At 44.5% G+C, this 18,853-nt stretch overlaps 1 protein-coding gene across 10 annotated transcripts in view; it reads left to right on the top strand.

Annotated features, from left to right (window-relative positions):
• ZBTB38 (zinc finger and BTB domain containing 38) overlaps positions 1 to 18,853 on the top strand; it is a 132,043-nt gene that overhangs the window by 100,631 nt on the left and 12,559 nt on the right. For 2 of the 10 annotated variants that reach the window (XM_065942233.1, XM_065942238.1), the window contains one exon: positions 14,770 to 14,807. The exons of 6 other annotated variants lie outside the window; for them this stretch is intronic. The gene's annotated coding sequence lies outside the window, so the exon portion shown is untranslated. Of the gene's footprint in view, positions 1 to 14,682; positions 14,808 to 18,853 lie in introns of all 10 variants that reach the window. 2 more of the 10 variants (XM_065942234.1, XM_065942239.1) reach the window with 1 other exon arrangement.

Below are 18,853 nucleotides of genomic sequence, written 5' to 3'. Positions count from 1 at the left end.
CCTACATCATGGTTTTGGACCTCTGGCCTCTGTAGCTGTGAGAGAATAAATCTCTGTTGTTTTAAGTCACCAAGTTTGTGGTAGTTTATTATGGCAGTGTTAGCAAACTGGTAACAGTGTCCAGCCTAACCTTGATTCAGAAGTGCCTGGGAACTTAGGAAAAATCAGTTCCTGGGGTCTTACCCCCTGGCTGTTCTGATTCAGTCTGGGGTAGCACCAAGAAACTAAATTTTTAGTTAAGAGCCACCAGGTGATCCTGACACATCCAGTCACCTCTCAGTATTGGTATTGATCAAGTTCCTTCTTCTGCCCTATTTCTTTTTCATCTCTCTCATCTGCTTTCCTTGGGCATCATCCATGCTCATGTGTGCAGCCAGCTTGTATGTCAATGCGATGCATGGCTGCATCTTCAGCCCGGCTTCCTCTTAGCATCAAAGTCCATTGTGGATCAAAGTCCACTGTGGAGGCGTCCTGCTTGAAAGTGCCAGCTGCGTCTCCCACAGGCTCCTCAGAGAGCACACTGACTTAATTCTTCTTCTGCCAGACCGTCCCTCTGGTCTGGTTCCCCCTTTCTCTCTCCTTGAGTTTATAACTAGTTGATTCTTCCATTCAAATAGCTTTTACTTATTTCTCTCTTTGCCATCCCCAGCTGTCTCCTTGCCTTCTTTCCAGCCCCCTCCAGACATCCTTCTCATCAAACTACTCCCAGAATGACCTGTCTGCATATTTGTCTAAATGATTCCTGCTTCAGATCTTTTAAAGGACTCACCATTGTCCTGGGTGCACATTAGAATCACCTGGAGAGTTTTTCCTTTTTACCCAAGACCAAATGAATTAGAATCTTGAGATGGAGCCTGAGTGTTTGTGTTCTCAAGTTCCCATAGGTGATTCCAGTATGCAGGTAAGGTTTCTCTACCAGGCTAGAGGGTCAGATCCAAGGCCCTCCCGATGCCTTCTTCATGACCAGGTCCCTGCCAGTCTCTCTGTCTCCGTCCGCCATCCGGCCCTGCCCAGCGTCTGTGGAGCAGACGTCCCACCTCTTTGTGTGCTTCGTCACTAAGTCGTGTCTGTCCCTTTGCAACCCGCAGACTGTAGCCCGCCAGGCTCTCTGGCCATGGGATTTCCCAGGCAAGAATACTGGAGTGGGTTGCCATGCGCTTCTGCAGGGGATCTTTCCAATCCAGGGATCCAGCCCGTGTCTCTTGCATCTCCTGCATTGGCAGGCAGATTCGTTAACACTGAGCCGTGTGGGAAACCCCACCTCTTTGCCATTCTCCAAATGTGTCATTCTGTTTCCTGCTCCTTTGCCTTTGCCTGACCTCTTATTAGAATAGCATGTGTTTTTTCTTCTTGGATCCCAGAGAAAGTCTCCCTGTCTCTCAAGACTCGGTTCCACCTCGTCTTCCCTGACTATCTTTCCCCAAACTCAGTGTAAAGCTGCCTCCTTCAAAGCCCTGGGCATGCTCATTAGAGCACTTCCATCATCACGGAGGAGCTGTTTGTCTGCATGTCTGTGTCCTCCATTGGACTGTGGGCTCCAGGAGCTTCCTGAAAAGAAATAAATGATTAAATAAGGCCCAGGAGATGAAATCATTCTTCTGCTTCTCTGAATCATGGTCTCCACACTGCGTTATGGTACATCAGGCACTTTTTAGAAAACAAAAGTCTACTTAAGGGACTTCCCTGGTGGTTCAGTGGCTCAAACCACACTCCCAGAGCAGGGGGCCCAAGTTTGATCCCTGGTTAGGAAACTAGATCCCACATTCAGCAACTGAGAGTTCACATGCCACAACTGAAAAAACCCTATGTGCCACAAAAAAGGTAGAAGATCCCTAGTGCATAGTCCTGGTGCAACCAAATAAATATTAAAAAAAAAAAACAAAACTCTACTTGGTTTTAGTGAATATAATGAAGTTGTAGCAGTAGAAGCAGTAGTATATAATACCATTAAGTGAAAACCTAGTAAAGGCTAGTCAAATCTAGTCAAAACTATGGTTTTTCCAGTAGCCATGTATGGATCTGAGAGTTGGACCATAAGGAAGGATGAGTGCCGAAGAATTGATACTTACAAACTGTGGTGTTGCAGAAGACTCTTGAGTGTCCCTTGGACTGTGAGGAGATCAAACCAGTCAATCCTAAAGGAAATTAGTCTTGAATATTTTTTGGAAGAACTGATGCTGAAGCTGAAACTTCAATATTTTGCCCACCTAATGTGAAGAACTGACTCATTGGAAGAGACCCTGATGTTGGGAATGGTTGAAGGCAATCAGAGAAGGGGACGACAGAGGATGAGATGGTTGGATGACATCACCGACTTGATGGACATGAGTTTGAGTAAGCTTCAGGAGTTGGTGATGGACAGGGAAGCTTGGCCTGCTACAGTCCATGGGGTTGCAAAGAGTTGGACACGACTGAGTGACTGAACTGAACTGAAGTGAACACCTGCTAGCTGAGGTCTCTGTAATCGTTGCCTCATTTAACTATCAGGATAATCATCTCAGGCATCATTCCTATTTTATAGAATGAATTAAATAAAGCACTATGTGGTCAAGTCATGCAGAATGGCAGAGAATATGAAGTAAAATGCATAAATGATCAGCTAGTCAGCAGTATGTCTGTGGTATATATAGGCTGAACAGGAAAAACCCATTTTTTTTGGTAAAAATAGCTAATGATGTGTAGTTTTTTTGAATGGCAACTACACATTTGACACTGAATTTGGCCTACAGAGATACACAGCTACTAAACATATCAATCAGAAGATGAGATGGTGGTTTATATTTACTAATATTTAGAATCACATAAATACAGTCTTCCTTTTAAGTATGCTAGAGGGAATTTGATCCGGAGTCCCACAATCAGGGTTGAAAAACCCAACCTTGTCAACTATAAGCCATGTGGTGTTGTGATTTTGGTTTAATTTTTCTGAGCTTTAGCATCATCATCTTTGAAATGGAAATATTATTTCACAGTCCACAGGGGTGTTGTGAGAAAGGAGATCAGATGTGTGCAGAAGTGCTTAGTAAAAGTCATTGTTGTTTAGTTGCTAAGTCGTGTCTGACTCTTTGCAACCCTATAGACTGTAGCCCCGCCAGACTCCTCTGTTTATGGGATTCTCCAGGCAAGAATACTGGAGTGGGTTGCCATTTCCTTCTCCAGGGGATCTTCCTGACCCAGGGATCCAGCCCATGTCTCCTGCTTGGCAGGCAGATTCTTTACCACTGAGCCACCAGGGAAGCCCACTTTGTAAATGGTAGAGGGCTAAACAGGACTAAGATGAGGTGTTCTTTCTTTTTGTTCTGTGTTTGTTGATCAAGAAAGTTTCCAGAAAGTTGGCATTTGGAAAGACGCAGGATGGGGAAGGCAGTGTTTTTCCGGGTGAGCAGATACGGACACTGCAACAATTACAGGCTGGCTATATTCTCCGAAGCAACAGGATCCGAGGATGCTGGGATGGGAGCCCCTGAAAAACAAGTGGCCTGAGCTAGTCGGGATGAGGGAATGAAAAGAATGTTTGGAAAATTAGTCTTGCTGTGCTTGTTGATACAATGGAGCTGCTGCTGCTGCTGCTGCCAAGTCGCTTCAGTCGTGTCCGGCTCTGTGCGACCCCATAGACGGCAGCCCACCAGGCTCTCCCATCCCTGGGGTTCTCCAGGCAAGAACACTGGAGTGGGTTGTCATTTCCTTCTCCAATGCATGAAAGGGAAAAGAGAGAGTGAAGTCACTCAGTTGCGTCTGACTCTTAGCGACCCCATGGACTGCAGGCTACCAGGCTCCTCCGTCCATGGGATTTTCCAGACAAGAGTACTGGAGTGGGGTGCCAGTGCTTTCTCCAGCAATGGAGCTGAGAGAATGCCTATAACCAAGGACCAGCCGGGAACCACAGATCAGCTCCAGGGCCTTGCCATCGTGTTCTTTAGCTCATAGTCTGTTCCCAACAACTTTACCCCCAGCAACCCTGGAGTTTTACGGTCTCAGGGTAAAAGCTCAGTTACCCTGAGGTGCCAGTGTCTCCCTCCAAACATATTAGGGTGTTAACACACCGGAGCTTCTCTCCGCAGAGTCAGGGTCGCTTCCTGATAGCGCGGCTGTAGCCTTCCTTCCTCCTTTAGATGAAACTGAGCTTTATCTTTTTTAATTCTAATAAATTGAAGAATATTTTCTAAGTCTTCCTCAGTATAATAGTCCTGATGTTAAAATTAAGTCTGAGTGGGTAAAAAGAATGATCACATTCTGCCAGCCTTTGGAGGAGAGCAGAGGAGAGCGCCTTTTTTCACGACTTTACCACCCTAGACTTACCTGGAAGTTTCTGAAGGAGGAGTCAGCATATCGTGTTTAAGGAATCAGTAGGTATATTTTCAGATAGCATTGTCTTTCTGAAATATTCCAACAGACTAGAAATATGGACCAAAGGAACACAACTACATTTCACGAGAATGAGTGAATTTTTGAAAGAAAAGAAAGAAAGATAATGCTAAGTCGTATCTGACTCTTGCAACCCCATGAACTGTAGCCCGCCAGGCTCCTCTGTCCAGGGGATTCTCCAGGCAAGAATACTGGAGTGGGTTGCCACTTCCTTCTCCAGGGGATCTTCCTGACCCAGGAGTAGAACTCAGGTCTCCCGCATTGTAGGTAGATTCTTTACCAGCTGAGCTACATGGAAAGCCTACGTGAATTTTTGAGGATCAGTTTAAAAATTCAGCCTTGGAAGTTGGGAAGCCGAGGAAGAAGAAGAACACAAAGGCAGAAAGGAGAACTCCATGCCAAAAAGAGAGTCTGAATGTTATAAATAAAATCAATTATCACACACTTACTATTTGCTATGTACTTGCCCTGGCTGGGTGCCCGTGTGTGTGTGTGTGTGTGTGTGTGTGTGAAGTTGCTTCAGTCACAGCTGACTCTTTGCAACCCCGTGGACTGTAGCCCACCAGGCTCCTCTGTCCATGGGGTTCTCCAGGCAAGAGTACTAGAGTGGGTTGCCATTTCCTTCTCCAGGGGATCTTTCCAACTCAGGGATCAAACTCGCATCTCTTACATCTCCTGCGTTGGCAAGTGGGTTCTTCACCACTAGCACCACCTGGTACTCTCATTGAATCCCCCCAGCAGCCCACGAGGTCTGTATGATTTGCTCCAGTTAATATGTGAAGAGACTGAGGCTGAGGGAAGTCAAGTACACGCTAAGGTCCTGTGTCAGTGAGCAGGTCTGGCTGCTGCCAGTTGAGGAGTATGGTGATATGCTTAAGGTGTATGGAGCCAGAAATCTGGAAACCTGTTTTAGTGATACCATGAGACCTTACGCAAGTCATTCTACTTCTCTGTGCCTCTATTTTCTCATATCTAAAATGAGAGGGTTGGACCAAACTGTCTAAAGTTCCGTGTCTATAAAATTCTCTTTGCTGGGGCCCAGTTGAAGGAGCTGGAGATGTTTAGCTCTGGGAGGGGACGTGCAAACCGTCCAAGGGCTGCCGCATGCAGAGGTCACAGTTGAGGGTTTCGTGTGAGGACTGCTCCTCTAAGGAGGAAATCCCCACACTGGGGGGGGGGTGGTCCCCACCCCTCGTCTGAAGAATCTTGAGAATCCATCTGGAGCAAATGAAGAAGGAGTTAGAAGGCAGACTCCACTAAGAAGCTTGTTCTCTGCTTTTTGTTATCTAAAACACCCAAGGTCTATTTATTTTGAAATGAAATTCTTTCATCTGCCCATTTTGAGAAAGGTTTTGGGGACTGGATCCCCAGTGACTTAGGACCTAAGAGCATCTCTTGGAGTGGACTCAGCACCATCTTGTGGACCTGGTACTGGGAACTGGGAATGTACTCGTCATCAAGTGGAAAAGAACTTCAGGACACAATCATGAAACAGTTGCTGCCTTGGGAAAGGCTCCTCACGGGTCATGAGGGACTGATCCCTTAGACAAACTGCCTGCTCTCAGCATGAGGGTCTGCCTTGGGGAATTTACTTTTATGTCTCTAACCCTGTTACTATGCCCTTGACACCTGGGAGAGTAGAGTGGGCAGGTTCAGTGACACAGTAAGCCAGACCTTCCAAGGTGTTGTGGTACAGCTCCTGGGGTCCTATTTCCTAGCAGGGTAGGAGGCATCAGTACAGAGGCCTCAGGAAGGAGCCCCAGGCCCCTTCCCTCTGGCCTCCCTCTCCCATATCCTGTGTCCAGCCCCACCTCTCCTGCTCCAGGACTCTGCTTTGTCCCCTCTCCTTCTTGCTGGCCTTGATTGCCACTCAGAGCATCACTTGCCCTGTTGTGCTTCAAGGCCCCCTTCTCCACAAGTTGAGGATGGAACAGATTGAAGGTGTATAGGGAACGGAGCACTGGGGCTGAAAAATGCTTTGCCTTCCCCAGCCCTGACTCCTAATAATGGTGAGACTAGCCATCTGGTTGTTCTTGGTATTGCTGTATGTGAAGAAACTGAGTGATAGTCTTATTCAGAGCTAAGATGACGGTTGAGAGCAGTGTTGCTCAATGCCTTTACCAGGCTGAAAAGAGCGACCTGTGGCCCTAAAAGAGGCCACTCGGGGGGTAGCAGCTGTCCCCGGTTGTTGAGAACCCACCCTCTTTTTCTCTGCTTATTCTTCATAGCTGGGTTGGTAGAAATATGTGTAATAGGCATGTAGGGCTCCCCCAAATAATAGAATCACTGATTTTGCACCTGTTAACACATAGTTACTGGCTTTATTGATACTATATTATGATACATGTACCTGTTCTTTCAAAGTGTTCTTTTAATTACATTACTATACCCATATTAACAGACTTCCCTGGTGGCTCAGACAGTAAAGAATCTGCCTGTAATTCAGGAGACCCAGGTTCTATCCCTAGGTCAGGAAGATCCCCTGGAGAAGGAAATGGCAACCCACTCCAGTATTCTTGCCTGGAGAATTCCATGAACAGAGGAGCCTGGTGGGCTACAGTCCATGGGGTCACAAAGAGTTGGACAAGACTGAGCGACTAACACACAATATGTTACCCACAGTCCCTTATTTTGCTGAGTATTTATTTTTGTACTTCCTTTCCACAAGTATGTTTTTCTAACTTCCCTTCTTTTGGGGTCAGCCTGACCTGAGTCCCATAACTCCTGCCTGTCCAGCCCGCCAGAGCTAAGTTGCCCAGGCTCCCTGGAAGCCCTTGAAGCCAGGGACTCTCCAGGCCACTCATTGCTCCACTTCAGCCCCAGGGAAATCCCCACTTACAAAATGACCCCCTGCTTCCAACACCCTTTCAACCAACAGGCGTTAAATTGGTTGCTATTATCATAATGAGATGAGCTAAAGAAAAGAGTTGCTGGGACTGTTTTGTTTTCTGGAATTTTCATGGAAAATTATCAGGGTGTAAAAGAGCAATAGACTGAGATACTACGGTTTATCTGGATTGTCCCTTCTAATCCTATTAAGAACTAAGTTGCACTATTTTATCCATTTTATAGATTAAAAAAAAAAAAGCCCAAGTCTTGAAATGCTAATTAACTTGTTTAAATTCATACAGCTACTAAGTGGCAGGACTGGAGTTTGAGCCCAGGAGTGTGTAAGCAGGGGCTCTGCTCTGCCCTCTGAGGATAAAGATGACTCCACAGGGGAAGAAAGGACAGCTCGGGGACCGAGAAAAAGAAAGCTTGGAACAACTGGCTCGTTCTGACAGTTGTCAAAAATTTTAATCAGGGAATTCAATAGCAGCTTGAACCAAAATCCAGAATCAGCACATAAATGTGCAAAACCCCAGATCAAACCCAGATTTTCAAAAAAAATTTCACTGAATCAGCCACAACCTAATGAATCCATTAAACTGAGACATAAACTAAAAAGACTTTTAAATGAAAAATCCAGAACATCAAAGTGTTCTCTAAAATAAATCATAACCAAACTGCTGTTATTAGGTTCCTAGTTTAAAGTGAGAGAGAGGAGGTCTTAAGACTTTACCCTTGCAAAAATCCCCTCGGTGTGAGGGCAGAGGAGCAAGTGTGGTCTGCCAAGAGACTAAAGAGATAGGAGAGATGATGAAGCAGAACACAGGGAAGGAAGGCTTTCTTATGAAATAAAAGCATCTCACCATATAAAACAAGCACATGGGACTTCCCCTACAGTCCAGTGGTTAAAACTCCATGCTTCCACTGCAGGGGATGTGGGTTCAATCCCTGGTTGAAGAACTTAGATCCTATGTGCCAAATGGCCAAAAAATAAAAATAAAACAAGCACATGATCCAATAAACGACCAGTACCAGGCCTTGTTTTTATAACCAAAAGTTTAGGGACCTTCTGACTTAAAAAGACAAGTGCACACAAAATAAATGTATAGATTATTTGTCTTAAACACATTATTTTAGTTTCCTTCCTATCGAGCTTTTACTAATTGCTAAAAAAAATTGCTAACAGCCAACTTAAATAATTTTTATTTAAGATCCCAATGCTTTCTTCCATAGGTTTAGAAGTGCTAACATATGATGCAACTAAAGAAAAGAAAATCATTTTGATGATACTTGCAACTCAACACCCACATATGGGCTAAGGCTCAGATGTAATAGCTGCTTTTGGCATTAGGAAGATGATTAGTTGATGAGCCCCTCTCGGGTGGTAAACACTGTGAGGAGGACTGAGGAACTCCGGGTACACAATGAAGTAGAGTATTTGCCCCGACCATTGAAGAATTTCACGTTCCCTGTATTTGGGGCCTGTGGTCAAGACTTGGTAATACTTGCTCCTACTGGTATTTACCACTAATAATAATTAATTGGTAATAGTTATACTAATAATAGCTATTGTTTATTAAGCTTGACTTTCTGCCAGACATTAAGCCAACCACTTCATGGTTACTGTCATTTAATCTTCATTTTAACCTGATAAGATGCTATTATTAGCTCCACGTTGCACATGAAGAAGCTGAGGTGCAGAGTAAGAAGCTTGCCCAAGGTCATATCCAGAACGTGATGAGAGCCAGACTTGACACCAGAGTTCAGGTTCTTAGCCACATTGCCAGACTGGACATGGTCTGCGGTATCCCACATTATTTTTCAGAAGAGCCCTGCTTCATGAGTGGACTAATACAGTGCCCAGGGGTCCCTCAGCTCTCTTAGTCAGTAGCTTTAACTGCCCCCCTATGCCCCTTCTGTGCCCACTTCTTGTGGTAGCCGCTTGTGTTATACCCAATAACTGGAGGGTGGTAGACATTTGATAAATATTACCTTGAAATGGAAGTGTACCAAAATGATAATGTTTATTTAATAGTGTCATCTATTACTTTGATGACTTTTTTAAAATGACATTTAAAAAAAAAAACTAAAAAAAATTTTAAAAACTACTTATTTATTTAGCTGCCCCAGGTCTTAGTTGTGACATGCAGGGTCTTTGATCTTTGTGGCAGCATTTGAACTCTTAGTTGCAGCATGTGGGATCTATTTCCCCAAACCGGGATCAAGCCTGGGCCCCCTGCATTGGGAGCATGCGGTCTGAGCCACTGGACCACCAGGGAAGCCCCTGAAGCTTACATTTTTTAAAGAGAATAAATTAAAAGTAGAAATTTATGGAAATTTCTGAATTACCTGAAGTGTTCACTCCAGGGCCATCTGATAATCTGTATAGAATCATTGTGCATATGGGGGATACAGCCCCTCTGGCAGGGGGATGCAGCCCTTAGTAGGGTACCTGCCTGGGGCCAAGCAAACTGTGGGCAGGCTATGAGCCCCCCAAGACCCCCACCCCACAGCATCCCATAGGGCATAACCTGTCCCCTTGTGGGTGATGCCCCGCTCACATCCAGGCTACCGATTGCTAAGCGCCCACACAGTGGTTGGTAGGCTGGGGTCATGAGCATAGGAGCTTTTGATACCAGCAAAGAACTTCTGATACCAGGAAAAGCTAAGTGCTTCATTTTTTGGTGCTCCAAACGTAGAGTGGAGAGTGTAGTTTTTGAGTCATCCTGCTCAGGTTTTAATCCCAGCTTTGCTGCTCACTGACTAAATGACCTTGGTCAAATTACACAGCCTCTCTCGTCTCAGTTGTCTCATTTTCGAAATAAGGTTGCCGTGAGGCTGCATCAGGACGGTGTGTACGGAGTGTGTAGAGCACTGCTGGGCCCAGGGACGTGCCCGTGTGGCGTGGGGCACAGCATGCGGCTGGCGTGTCTAGGCGAGCTTCCTCCTGTCCCATGAATGAGTGGGGGACGCTGACGCACGTGCGCTGGGATGTCAGTGTCGCTTTAAAGCAGCTCTCAGGGAGGCTGCCCAGAGGGCCTCCAACACACACAGGAGACAGTGACCTGATTCTTCAGAGGGTAGTTAGAAGTCGTGGGCCAGCTTGTGTGCACAGCACACCTGGGTAACTTTCAGCAGGATGCAACACACCCGCCTACCCAGATCCTGTTCCCGAAACAGATTCAGTGTCAGCAGTGTCACCTGGCTCCTGTTCTTTTTGAGATTCCACAGGTGAGTCCGATGGACAGTTCTGCAGAGGACCACCACTGTAAGCTCACATTATAATGCCCCTTCCATCTTACTGCTGGTTGCCTGATGGGCAGAGAGGGCTTGTGTATGCTTTTGGGGGTGGGTCACAGATAGGTGCCAGGAAACACAATCAGCCACGGTTATAGGACCCAGAAGCAGGCCACAGACTCAGCTGTGCTTCACTTAGCCCAGACCCTTCTTCTGATCAGCATATCATGAGAGAAGGCTGAGTGAGGGAAACGACCTTGGAAGGAACTGAAAAGTGGTTACAGAAAGTGGACACCCCTGGGAGTGCTTGCAGGGAGCAGAGATATGGAAATGGAGTCTTTATAAACACCCAACGCTGGAACTTTATGTGCACCCCCGTGTTGATAACTTTCAATTTTTAGCTTTTTTTTTTTTTTAAGTTCACTTTTAAAAGTTTGTTGCTAGTTTGTCCAAGCACTCAGGAGACAAAGGTCAAATGCTTAGGGCTTAAAGACAAAATTCAACTGAGTACATTTTAAAGATCTTAGTGGCTTTATTTAGTGATTCATGAGTCAGGCAGCATCCAATTTAGCAGACAGAATGGAGCTCCAAAGAGTTACACAAGGTGAGAGGTTTTATTGGCAGAAGGGAACAGAACAAGGAAATTATACTAGGCAAAAAGGTGGGTTGATTATTACAAGGTTCCTTTCCTTATAGGGCGTGACAGGGATTGTCAGGCAGATTACCTAACTAATGCTTATCAGTCTATTCCAGATTTAAGCTGATATCTAGTTTAGGATTGCATTGCAGAGAGAGCCAAAACTCTTAAGTAAGTTCCAGTTTGATGACATGGGGCATGGCATAAGCAGCTCCATTTTGGGCCTGTTGTTTTGTCTTTAACAGAACAAGGCATGTCATTAGAGCTTAAAGAAATACTCTTTTCCTTTCTTTGAGCCAAAGCAATAATAGTAAGCAATTTTTTGGTGCTTCAGAGCAGTGTTTCATTGTTTTAACTTGTGTGAGCAGTAATAACTGTGGCAGTGGACAGCCCTCGCTTGTCTATCCAGCTCCAGTTTTAGACCAGCAGAGTTGATTTTGTGTGTGTGTGTTTTGTTTTTCCTTTTACAGTGTCAGACTTTTTGATTTTTTAATGTTCAACCTTTTAGTATCGGTGACAAGTAGTAGGGCAGTTCGTGTCGACCTAACTCTGGATCCAGAAAGCCTGGTTAACAGTGCCAGGTATGATGGGCTCTAGAGAGCTTATTGTCTGGGTGTTTTTTGTTTTTTCATTTACTTCATAAAAGTTTATCAGTGTGTTATGTGCTAAATGTGGTGCTGAGAGCTAGAGGAAGCTGTGGTAGATAGTGGTAAATAGTTTCAGCCTTCACAGAATTCATACTCTTGTGGTAAAGCACACATTTATCAAATAATACATAAGTACAACCATAGTGCGTGTGTGCATGCTAAGTCGTTTCAGCTGTGTCTGATTCTTGGTGAGCCTATGTACTGTAGCCCTCCAGGCTCCTCTGTCCATGGGATTCTCCCAAGAATATGGGAGTGGGTTGCCATGCCATCCTCCAGGGGATCTTCCCTACCCAGGGATCAAGAACGTGTTTCCTGCGTTGCAGGACGGTTCTTTACCACTAGCTCCACCTGGGAAGCTTATAACCATAGTATATACTCTGAAAGAAGAGTATGCTGAAGAATATAGCACAGGTAAACCTGATTGAGGGGTAATGGGTTATTGGATGGAGACCAGGATAGGCTGCTGCCTGGGCTGAAAAGGGATTCTTGGCTTCAGAAGCCACATGTGCAAAGGCCCCAAGATGGGAAGATCCTCGGCATATTCAAGGAACAGAAGGAGGGCTGGTGAGGGTTAGAGTGGCAGGAAATGAGGTAAAATCACAGAGACCTTCTAAGCCTTAGTAAAGATACTGGAATTTGGGTTCAGGGTTCTAAGGAGCCTCACTAACTGTGTCTCAGCTCCATGTTGGCCAGGAGATTCTTTTCACTGTCATGGAAAGGCTCCCTCCCAAAGGCGGCCCCATCCCACAGCTTCTCTTCTCCTAACCCTCCCCTGGTGCTTCATCGCCTTGGGTCTCATGCTTTATCCCGACTGATAGGTCCCCAGCCTGAGTCTCATGATCCCTGAGATTGTATCATCCACAGGTCTGTAATGAAAGGAAAAGTCTAAATACTCAAGTGGGGGGTGGCGGGAGGCACATGAAATCTCATCTTCCTGATGGATTCAGTCCACATCCTTGGACTGAATTGGCAACAAACTTTTAAAAATCGACTTTTTTTTTTAATACTAAAAATCTTAAGTTGGCTACCTGTGAGTGTAGTGTAAAAGCCTTGGCTGTTTAGTAAATTCTGGGCTGGGGGGCAGACACTGACTGACTGTGTGTTCCGCTGGCACCTTGAAATTGCCTCGTGTCCCGTTACAGTACACCCGGGGAAGCCGTGACAGGTCCCAGGCCTGAGGCTCATCCTCTGGCAATGCGCGGGTTGCCCTGGTAACTACCATCCATGGTCACGGGTCGGCTTGCTGAGCTCCAGTCCTCAGCTGGGTTTTCAGGGGACCCCTGTGGCACACTCTGCTTCATGTCAGGCTGCGTTTTTCAGTGACTTCTGGGTGTGGGGCCCAGGCTACCCCCCGGCCAGCCCTAGCTCTTGGAGTCCACCCGGCTCTGCTCCCTGCCTCGGGTTTTTCAGGGGTGAGCCTGCACCTCCCGCCTGCAGCTTGGACTTGGTGCAGAGCCATCCTGTGCTCGGAGATGGCGAGTCAGCTGCTCCGACTTCCCTCCTGCGCTGTGCCCTGCGCGATGCGGTAGCCTGCAGGGGGCTGGGCACCGCGCGCATCGGCAGTTACCACTCTGCTGTGAGCAAGGCAGAGCCCTGGGTTCCGTTTCCACATCTGTACCGTGGGCCTGAGATTGGCAGCTTCCGTGTGGTGAGCCCTGACTCTGTTCATGCATTTAGCCCTGAGTTGCTAGTGGTGTCTCCATTTTGTGTGTCTGCCTCACGGGATTATGAAGGGGACTAGATAGATTAATATGTGAAGTGTTTTACAACCTGAAATGTATCAGATGAAAGCAGTTTTATTCAAAATTGGTTGGGGAAATTCACGTAGATGAACCTTGTAATTCGAAGTATATACAGTGCCTATCCATACCTAATGCTGATTTAGGGCTGTGTAACTGTTTATAGTACAGATCATTCATTTAGTACATGAATATTTTGAGGACTTGTGATGTATCAGGCACTGTTTTAGGTGCCTAAGATACATCAGTGCAGAGAATCAGAGATTTCTGTCCTTATGATGCTTAAATTTCTAGCAGGCAGATGGACAGTCAATAATGAGTAAATTCTGCAGTGTATGGGGATGCTGTGAGTGATGTGGAAAAGAAAAAGCAGAGCAGATAAGTGGGGCCAGGAGTGTAGGTGGCTCTTTCATCAGGGCGAGTCTCTGCTTTCAAATAGTTTCCAAGTGTCCGCCGTGCCCTGTGGCCTGGAGACACAGCCGTGAACGGGACGAATAAGGTCCTTTCCCTCCTGGAGTTTACTTTCTGGCAGACACAGTGGACAGCAAACAAGCAGGCAAATACTTGTGATAATTGTAGGTTGAAGTATGTAGCGTGAAGGTGATGTGAGGGCAAGTAGAGGCAGGAGCAGATAGAGAGATGGGGTGGGCCCTCAGAGTTGCCATTTGAGTTGAGCCTAAAGCAGGGGTGAGCCAGCCCCCTGGGCAGGACTGGAATTGGACCGGGAGAGTGGCAGTGAAGGGAGGACTGCGTGTGAGCAGAGAGTGGGACCCGTGGACAGTGCAGGGCCTCACAGGCCACAGCGAGGGATCTTCATTCCACCCGAACATCTGGGGACAGCCACTGAAGGGCTCTAGGCAGGGCCTGACTTGATCTCCTTTGTGCAGTTAAAAGACCACCCTACGCATTGCATGCCTAAGTGGTTCTGTTCATAGTCACAGGTGTGCAGGACAGGACGTCCCAGCAGAACTGGGAGTCAGTCCTCAAGCTGATTCTCACCCGTGTTCTTTGAAGCCCTGCCGTGTGCTGAGCGCTGTGTGTGGTGCTTTTCATGTGCATTACCTGGTTCATCCAGGAAGAGTCCATGCAAACTGTGATTCATTGTCTTGCAGGAGTCCCTAGAAAGCTGGGGTGCAGGGAGCTAGGGGTGGAGAACAAGGGTGAAATGGCAGGTGGATTTAGATAGTTTTAACACCATGCAACAGTCGGTCTCTGTCCTTTTTTTTAGGATAACCCATCTTGCAATGAGCAGGAAGCTCATTTTTGCTCAGAAGCCAGAATGCATAATAGTTCTTCCCTCCATCCTCCCTGACAGGTCACAGTCAACCGAGAGGAACGGGGCTATTCAATCAGGTAGGCCTTTAAGAAAATGGTATTTGGCTTTTGAAACCAACTCTAGATCATACGCTCACCCATAAAATGAGAAGTTCCAGGGGTGGGACCCCTGTCCTGGTCATTCTGGTAACTCAGTTCTCACAGCATTCAGAATTTTAAAATTGCTTTTCACATTAGCACCTCTGAATGTCAGTGGAATTTGGTAGGACAAGAAACGGACATAGCACTTCAGGGCTTTAGAGATAAGAGTCTCCAAGTACATTTGCCAGCTTTCTTAAGCAAGCGGGTATCCGGGCAAGCTCAATCGTGAGATGAACCCAAGGGCTACCCACTCTAAACACTGCTGTGTTTCAAAAAGGATAAAAAAAAAAAGAAACAAAGGACCTTTTCCCCCTTTCATCTTTCCAAACAAGCAACCTGAAATATTTAACCAGGCACATTGCATCACTTGTGAATCTGATAATACTTGTTCTCACAATCTATATGCACGCAACTACAAGTCTGGAGACCAAATGTTTACCTTTTCACAACAATATATTCAAGAAAGGTGGCTCAAGCCAAGCTTCCTTCCTGTTGAGTGGACTCCAGCAATTTCCTGATGTTACCTTTTCCAACCACCTGAATTTCAGATGAAAAACAGACCTCCCTTGTCATGCTACACCTTCTTGAATCTGATAGCTTAAATGCATGAAAGTCTGATAAATGTCACTCTTCTCTGCTCCTTTTGGGCTGCATTTAGAAGGCAACGTGAGAGGACTTTCCTTTTCTTAGACGTAGCTGAACTCCATAAAGGGCTTCTGTTTTGTAATCTGTTTCCGAGATCTGATGCATGTGTTTCCAAGACCCCGTCACGTGAGGAGGTCTGACATAGTCACCCAACGTGACTGTGAGAAAAGGCACTGCAAAGATGTGTGTGGGATGTGGACCCGGATCACCGAAGTGGTGTCCTTTGTCAGAACACTTTCCGCAGAGAATAGCAGGTCCACGCAGTAGATTCTACTTCAATATGGGCCTTGCGCTGGCCCCAAATAGACTGTGAATTTGACTTGTGCGTGATTCCAGATCAGTATCCTAATACAGTGTGTTCTTTTTTTAGTTCGGTTTTATTTCTAAGTGTCTTTTTATAGAAGCACGGCAGTAGAAAGAGGAGAAAGTTGCTCCGTTGATTTAGTTTCATTACTATGTACGTTGAGAATTGAGTGGCCAAGGTGCTGCGAGAGGGCTCCTGGCCTTTTCCTCTGATCAGAAGATACAGAAAAATGGGATTCAGTCTGGCCCTGGAGTGTGGCCTTGAGTAAGTGACTTCAAGTTCTCACTAAGAATGCAGACTGGACAGGATTACTTCACTCTCCATCTGTGATGTCTTAAAAAGACTTGCTAATAAAAGTATACCAGATTTTATTAACAAGCTCTATAAAGTTACATAATAGTTACACTGGTTAAACAATTTAAAGAGGTTTTTCAAGATTTTTTTTTTTTTTTGGTTTATGTTGGGAGAGTTAAAATTTTTATGGAAACTCTCATTTTAAGTTTTTGACTTCTCTGTGCTTTAGTAAAGTTGCCTTGTCTACTTGAGGAAGGGAAGATTTAATTCCTGGAAATACTAGGAATTAGCTGCTCAGATCATTGCCAAGAATTGTTTTCAAGTTCAAACCCAGAACAGGTATCCAGGATATAATGGGAGGGGGCTAATTTAGTAGATGAATTTGAATAAACTCTAAGGGCAAACAGAATGGTATGACCAAGCCAGCCTTTGAGACTTGAAGGCAAAGATTCAAGCAATTATAGGTTGTGCAAACAATATAGGCAGCAAATCGAGGAGTAGTTTTTACCTGAGTGTAGTGTGAAGGGACTATTGGCCCAACTGGTTTTACAGCCATGCTCACACTCAAGTGATAGGTAGCAGTCACTTCAGGCTTGGAAAATTAAAGACAGCTGTAGAGCGTGTGTATCTGTGTGACCGTGGGTGTGTCTATCTGTTTCTCTGTGCCTTGGCTTCTCCTGACTCCTGGGTATTTATGCTTTGTATTTTAGCACACTTTGAATCATTTAGTCTTACATGTGATTCATTTTATTGAGTGAAATAATTTCTGAGTCGTCTATTTAAGTATGATTTTGAATATTTTCTTACTGCTTAAAGCAGTGGTTCTCAAACATTTTATTCCCAGGACCCCCTTACATTCTTATAAATCTTTAAAGACCCAAAGAGCTTTTGTTTATCTGAGTTACATTCAAAATTTTAAATGAGAATTTAAAAACTATTTCTTAACTTGCAAAAATTGACTATGGTAAACCCAATTATATGTAAAATGATACGTTTTTATTTTTAAAATAACTATTTTCTAAAGCAAAAATTAGTGAGAAGAGTGGTGTTATTTTTTGCAAATATGGTTGACCCTTGAACAACACAGGAGTTAGATAGAACACAGACTCTGCACTGGGTCAAAAGTCCACAAAATCTCCCTTCCTCCATATCCCTTCCTCCAGTTCTGCATCTGTGGGTTCAGCCAACCATGGATCATGTAGCACTGTAGTACATATTTAGTGAAGAAAATCTGTGTACAAGTGGATCTAAGCAGTTCAAACCTGTACTATTCAAAGGTATACTATATCTTTACTACCTGACTTAATAGAAAGATAGCTGGATTTTCAAATCTGCTTCTGGATTCAGCTGCAATATGTTGTTTTAGTTGAACTATATGAAAAAAATCCAGCCTCACACAGCTAGGTAATTGGAAAAGGGAAGTTTTTTTTTTTTCTTAAATAACCTTTTTAGTTAATTGTGGATATTCTTTGATACTACTCCAGTATCTACCAGTAGGACCTTCTTATAGGTTAATTGCAACATGGAATCCATATCAGTGAACTTTCTGTAGTTTTTTACATGTAAATACATGGCTCTCTCTTATACCTTTTAGCTCATGCATGATTTTTTTTGGTAATATGCATTGGTCATTTGGAAAATATTGGTTACTGAGCCATGTATATCTTCCAAATTCATTACTCAGTATCCAAAAATCATTTTCGTTGACGTCACCACCAACATCATGAGAAAAGTCATTATGTATTGAGGAGTGTTGAGCTCATTGTGGTAGATACAAGTTTTCCAAAATTCTGTTTTTTGCTCCAGTCTGATTTTATTACTGGCAACAAGATGGCTGCTTCCTTGAAATGACAGACTCACTTATTTCATTTTCAAGAAAATGTTTGCCTGAGTACCCATATCTGAATAGCTATGGTTTATCTTATCAGTAATTTTTTTCAAGTAAAAATGATGTTCCATGAAAAAAAAAATTGGTAAGTTTGACTCAGAGCTCTAGGAAACACCAATGCTTTTTCTCAAGGCAGCCATCATTTTTCATCATGCAGCAGAAGTGTTTTGTGTGTCCTTCCGATTTTACACACAGTAGTAGAAAGATGTATATTCAAGGGTCCAGATTTAATAAAATGATTAATTACTCCTTAATCCAAGTGTTATGGAAGTTTTCCCCATCTTTGGTTGTGTACTGTTAGTGCGCATGTTCACACGGTAAAAAAGACACATGACATCTTAGTGTGGTTATGAAAATAGTTTTGACCTCAAGAACTTGCTGAAAGGGTCTTGGGAGACCCAGAGATAAATGAAATATACTTTGAGAACCCTCCAGGTTACAAGGAAGCTAGGGAAAAAAAAAAAGAACAGGAATTTATTTTTATTTTCCTAGTAATTTTGCTTTCTCTCGAGTAGAATTTGGGTTCACCCAGGTCTGATTTTTAAAGCTTTAAATTAGGTAGCTTTCTAAGAACAATATGTTATTTAAGCCATTTGCTGCTCGGGGCCTGAGGAGCCAATGCCTCTGTGCTCACTTACTGTCAGAATCAACAATGCATTGGTACCAAGACTGTCCCTAAACTCACAGAGCAAATAGGAAAGATAGAAATGTGGACAAATGCACAATATTGCATGCGACAATAAAGATTGGAACCCCCCCAAAAAAAAAAAAAAAGATTGGAACCCCAGACTAGAAATTGATGAGGAGGGAGGCTGACCAAAGGAGATGTCACCTGAGATGAGTACATTATAG

Source organism: Muntiacus reevesi, chromosome 8, assembly GCF_963930625.1.
Source record: "Muntiacus reevesi chromosome 8, mMunRee1.1, whole genome shotgun sequence".
In the NCBI taxonomy this organism is placed as follows: Eukaryota; Metazoa; Chordata; class Mammalia; order Artiodactyla; family Cervidae; genus Muntiacus; species Muntiacus reevesi.
The sequence above is the reverse complement of the archived record's forward strand: the minus strand, read 5'-3'. Positions and strand labels throughout refer to the sequence as shown.